Genomic DNA, 6,000 nt, shown 5'->3' on the forward strand with positions numbered 1-6,000 from the left:
GGAGCCTCATGGAGTAATAAGTACTGTGCATCAACATAATATTACCGTATTGTGTGTGTACAAGGACCCCAAAATGGCACCTGTTAAGAGACATTCTTACGAAGTAGATTTCAAACTCAAGGCTATCAATTAAGCAGTAGAACATAGTAAAAAAGCAGCTGCAAAGATGAAGAATTTGATGGATTTGTGGAATAGGAATGAACTGAAAAAGTGAGTGTATTGTTCTGTATTTTCTGTGTTACAACTGAAGAATGTTACCCTCTTCAACAATGTAGAATAAAGTTTGACTTATCTGACTGTTTTGTTTTGTTTTTTTTCACTTAATGGGCCTTATAATCCAGTGCGCCTTATAATAATAATAATGATGGATTGGATTTATATAGCGCTTTTCAAGGCACCCAAAGCGCTTTACAATTCCATTATTCATTCGCTCTCACATTCACACACTTATGGTACAGAAAATACGGTAGATGCACTTTTATATATTCTCATGTTCTTCTTTTGAGAGAAGACAATATGCTTAATTATACGTTTTCAAAATTTATTATCAAACGGTTAAAATTTTTGTTTCGTTTTTTTCATGGTGCCATGGACCTCTGGTTCTCCACAGCTCAGAGAGACAAAGGATGCTGCATCCAGGAAGGAATTTTATTGTGTGTCATAAACACTGAACGTTCATGTGATTGGTCAAAAAGTTGAGGCAAGACCACGGTTCAGATATCCAGATCACATTTCAACTTTCGCACCTTTTGGACATCTCCCTGTAATAGGAGATGACTCTTCCCATTTCACCATGGGAACCATCTTTAGGTTGGTGTCAGGCCTGTACGTAGAGAGACTGAAACAGGAGGGAGAGACAGAGCTAGAAATGCTTTACAAGAGTGTGGGGAGGCTTTTTATGGCTTAGAATATTTAAAGTAATAAAACATACAAATGGTTTCTACTTTGTGGATTTTCACCATCGCGTTATGTTCCGGGACCCCCTGTAATAGCTAAAAACGTGCAAATTGAGGAAAATTATATATGGTCTGATATAATGTAAGTGGAAAATTTTAATGATAAATGCTCAGTATGTGGTTATAACAATCATGAAATTTAAAAAGAGTATTGGTCCTGTGACACTGGAGAACTGTACAGGGTGTACCCCACCCCTCACCCCATGGCAGCTGGGATACTGCAGCCATCGTCTTACGATGAATTGCAAATTGATTTGCATGATGAATGCAAATCAATTTGGATGAATGGTTTAAATAAAAATCTGTTTATTTGGCTGGAAAACAAATACACCACCAGCACCACACGATTTAACCCTGTCATGCATGAATTATGGCAATCTCAATCGGGATTTATTTGATTATTGTCATGATCCTGGGTCCTTTTGACCCAGCGTTTTGTGTTTTCTCTTCGCGATTTTGGTTCTGTTCTTCCTCTGGTTAGTGTTTACTCTGTTCTGCCCGTGTGTTCCTGTATCTAGTCTGCGTTTCTTAGTTTGTGTCCTTTCATGTGTAAGTTCCTGTTTTATTGTGAAGGTCTGTGTCTTATGTGAGTGTTTTCAGTTTGCCTCCCTAGTCTCGTCATGTTAATTACTCCCAGCTGTGTCCCCACCTGTATGTAATCCCCCTGTGTTCTCTGAGTGTATTTAAGTTGTGTCTTCTGTCATAGTTGTTGCTGGTTCGTCTGTGTTGTTTCCCCTCGGTCTCCCTGTATGTATTTCCCCGGACCTCCCTGCACCGTCATTCTTGGTTTGTGTTGTTAGTTTACCCAGTTTAGGTTTCAGTTTCATGTTCCTAGCGCCTTTGTTGTTTGCATTTTTGTTGTTAATAAACACTCACCTGCACCAGAGCTGCCGCCTTTTGGTCCTATATATATTCCACACGGCTTGCCCCCGCAAACCGTGACAATTATTGAATGTGTAAAGCGCTTTGATTATTGGAAGTGCTACTAGGGGGGCTGGGAGGAGGTGCTGGCCGTCAGACTGGGGTCTGGGATGCGGGGCCTCCCTGCTACTGCAGATAAGGAGGTGGTCCGCTTGCCTACACCCCAGAGAGAAGGGTTACATCTCCTGGGTCTAGGTGCGGCTTGCCCCTCTGAGGGCGAGGCTACCTGGACCTGGGATATAGAGTATGTTTGGGGAGTGCGACTGTCTGTGCAGTGTCTATGTGTGTCTGTCTACACGTTGGGTGAATGCCGAGTATTTGGTTGTGCATATGGGGTGGGAATGCACGTCTGTGTCCGCGTGTGCCTGTTCGTCTGTGTCTATATGTCTGGTTGGGTCTTAGACTCAACCTCTCTGGGTACATCTCAGGCCCTCTAAAGTACGGAGGCCTATCTCCCCTCACCACACTCCCTGCCGGTGGCTGATGCCCTCAGACGTTGGTGTGTTGGTGGTCCTTGTCGTCTGGGGCTGGGCGCTCATGTATGTACCGGCTCACTCCTGGTGGCCGATTGGCGGGGCTGGGCGCCTGTGGCCCGGCTGGGCTCCTTCGGGGGGGTGGGATGCCCTCAGGCCTCTGGCCTCTCGGCCTGAAGCTCGGTCCTCTCTGGCACAGCTGGCTGCCGGCAGAGCCCGCGGGCACGCCACTGCAACCCCCTCTGGCCTCTGCTCCGTAGCTGCGGGGTGACCTCTCCTTTGGGGCTCTACTCAGCTCTTCCCAGGAGGGTGGCACGGTTCCCCCCCCCCCCCCCTCCCTTTGGTGGTCCTCCTCGGGTCCTTGTACTCTGGGGCCTCTGGATATCTGGGGCCTGGATCTCCTCCATACCTGCTTCATACCCTGGAGGACGGGGCTATGGCTCCCCACACTCCCTAGCAGATCGTTACATGGAGAAACCTTTGGAATGCAAGCATGCTGATCCACACAGGTGTGCAAACAGGTGTACACACGGGTATTCACAGACGCGGACTACAGCTTTCTTGGCTGCTGCCTCAAAGCACATTGTGCGCTGTCTATCTTGCGTGCTGCACAATATCGTTTATTATTTAGTATCTACTGATATCTACTGCTAGCTAGTTTATTGTGATGGTGCCGTTTTTTTTTTTATTATGTTGCTCTTTGTTGTTTGCTTTCTCTTCTGTTTTTTTTCTCCATACAGGTGACCCAGGTGTTTTGTTTGTTTGTTGTTGTTTTTTTTCTTTCTTCCCCCCCTTCTCACCGTCTCTTCTCCCCTTTGGTTTTCTTTCTCTCCCTCTCTTTCTTTCATTCTTTCTCCCTGTCCTATCCCCCAGTCATGTCTGTCCCGTTTGTAGCAACTGAAAATAAAATAAATTCATAATTATAATAAAGGTCAATCAAATGGACCAATATGGCAAGGCCATGATGATCCACTTGGTAAAATAAATCCGCTTGGCATCTTTCTTGGCCTTAAGTCAACAATTCTGATGGCTAAAGATCCAAACGGGACACAAAAAGAGAAAAAAAAATTATATATATATATATATATATATATATATATATATATATATATATATATATATATATATATTATATATACAGTGGGGCAAAAAAGTATTTAGTCAGCCACCGATTGTGCAAGTTCCCCCACTTAAAGTGATGACAGAGGTCAGTAATTTGCACCAGAGGTACACTTCAACTGTGAGAGACAGAATGTGAAAAAAAAATCCATGAATTCACATGGTAGGATTTGTAAAGAATTTATTCGTAAATCAGGGTGGAAAATAAGTATTTGGTCACCTCAAACAAGCAAAATCTCTGGCTCTCACAGACCTGTAACGTCTTCTGTAAGAAGCTTTTCTGTCCCCCACTCGTTACCTGTATGAATGGCACCTGTTTGAACTCATCATCTGTATAAAAGACACCTGTCCACAGCCTCAAACAGTCAGACTCCAAACTCCGCCATGGCCAAGACCAAAGAGCTTTCGAAGGACACCAGGAAAAGTATTGTAGACCTGCACCAGACTGGGAAGAGTGAATCTACAATAGGCAAGCAGCTTGGTGTGAAAAAATCAACTGTGGGAGCAATCATCAGAAAATGGAAGACATACAAGACCACTGATAATCTCCCTCGATCTGGGCCTCCACGCAAGATCTCATCCCGTGGGGTCAAAATGATCATGAGAACGGTGAGCAAAGATCCCAGAACCACACGGGGGGACCTGGTGAATGACCTGCAGAGAGCTGGGACCAAAGTAACAAAGGTCACCATCAGTAACACACTACAACGGCAGGGAATCAAATCCCGCAGTGCCAGACGTGTTCCGCTGCTGAAGCCAGTGCATGTCCAGGCCCGTCTGAAGTTTGCCAGAGAGCACATGGATGATACAGCAGAGGATTGGGAGAATGTCATGTGGTCAGATGAAACCAAAGTAGAACTTTTTGGTATAAACTCAACTCGTCGTGTTTGGAGGAAGAAGAATACTGAGTTGCATCCCAAGAACACCATACCTACTGTGAAGCATGGGGGTGGAAACATCATGCTATGGGGCTGTTTTTCTGCCAAGGGGACAGGACGACTGATCCGTGTTAAGGACAGAATGAATGGGGCCATGTATCGTGAGATTTTGAGCCAAAACCTCCTTCCATCAGTGAGAACTTTGAAGATGAAACGAGGCTGGGTCTTCCAACATGACAATGATCCAAAACACACCGCCCAGGCAACAAAGGAGTGGCTCCGTAAGAAGCATTTGAAAGTCCTGGAGTGGCCTAGCCAGTCTCCAGACCTCAACCCCATAGAAAATCTGTGGCGGGAGTTGAAAGTCCGTGTTGCTCGGCGACAGCCCCAAAACATCACTGCTCTCGAGAAGATCTGCATGGAGGAATGGGCCAAAATACCAGCTACTGTGTGTGCAAACCTGGTAAAGACCTATAGTAAACGTTTGACCTCTGTTATTGCCAACAAAGGTTATGTTACAAAGTATTGAGTTGTATTTTTGTTATTGACCAAATACTTATTTTCCACCCTGATTTACCAATAAATTCTTTACAAATCCTACCATGTGGATTCATGGATTTTTTTTTCACATTCTGTCTCTCACAGTTGAAGTGTACCTCTGGTGCAAATTACTGACCTCTGTCATCATTTTAGGTGGGGGAACTTGCACAATCGGTGGCTGACTAAATACTTTTTTGCCCCACTGTATATATATATATATATATATATGTATATATATATATATATATATATATATTAGGGGTGCAACGATACACAAAATTCACGGTTCGGTTCGGTTCGATACTTTGGTGTCACGGTTCGATATTTTTTCGATACAAAAAAATGTTCATGCATTTTTTATTTGTCATTTATTAAAATTATAAATATATATTTTAACTCAAAAGTACAGTTTTTAAATTTAACCCTAACCCTTGTGCGTGTTTTTTATTTTGACAGCGAATGCGCACCTGCGGACCACTTATGTGCAGCCCTGGTTATTTAGCTCATCATATTGCAGCCACAGAAATTCTTTTGTCCATGAAACCATAAAGCTGCACTTTCTTTTTGCCTTATAGTCTGATTTGTCATAACTTCTCCGTTTTGTGGTAAGCTTTTCTTTGGCTGTCACTTCTTCACCCTGACCTGTCTTATTTGGCTCAGCAGAACTGAAATGCTTTTACACGCTCACTCACATAAGCTCAGCGATTCTCTGCGCGATCAACCTCTCACATGTTTAAGCTTGCTGCGGGAGATTTCACTTGTCATGTTTGCATAGTAAGCTAACGATTAATAAGACGATGTCAGAGGAATTGGTGCACAAATTATCATCACTCACAGATCAGTGCTGTCGCTCTCTATACACAGTTCGCACGATTGCAAAGTGAAAGCAAAAAAACAAGCGCAAATTCAAACGCGACTTCAATATGTCACATATTGACAGTGGCTCACCGATGCCAATGACATAATTACCCAGCTACATTTCTGAAAGAATGCAAAAGCATTGACATATATTTTTCCTACAATAGCCCGACGGGCAGGGAAGAGATAGATTTTGGTAGCCCGACTGAAAAAATCGCTAGCTCCGGGACGTCAGGCTAGCGATATTGCGAGCCC

This window comes from Mchenga conophoros, linkage group LG13 (genome assembly GCF_057382185.1).
Source record: "Mchenga conophoros isolate Kocher_MC1m ecotype Shallow Benthic linkage group LG13, M_conophoros_male_GT1.1, whole genome shotgun sequence".
Lineage (NCBI taxonomy): Eukaryota > Metazoa > Chordata > Actinopteri > Cichliformes > Cichlidae > Mchenga > Mchenga conophoros.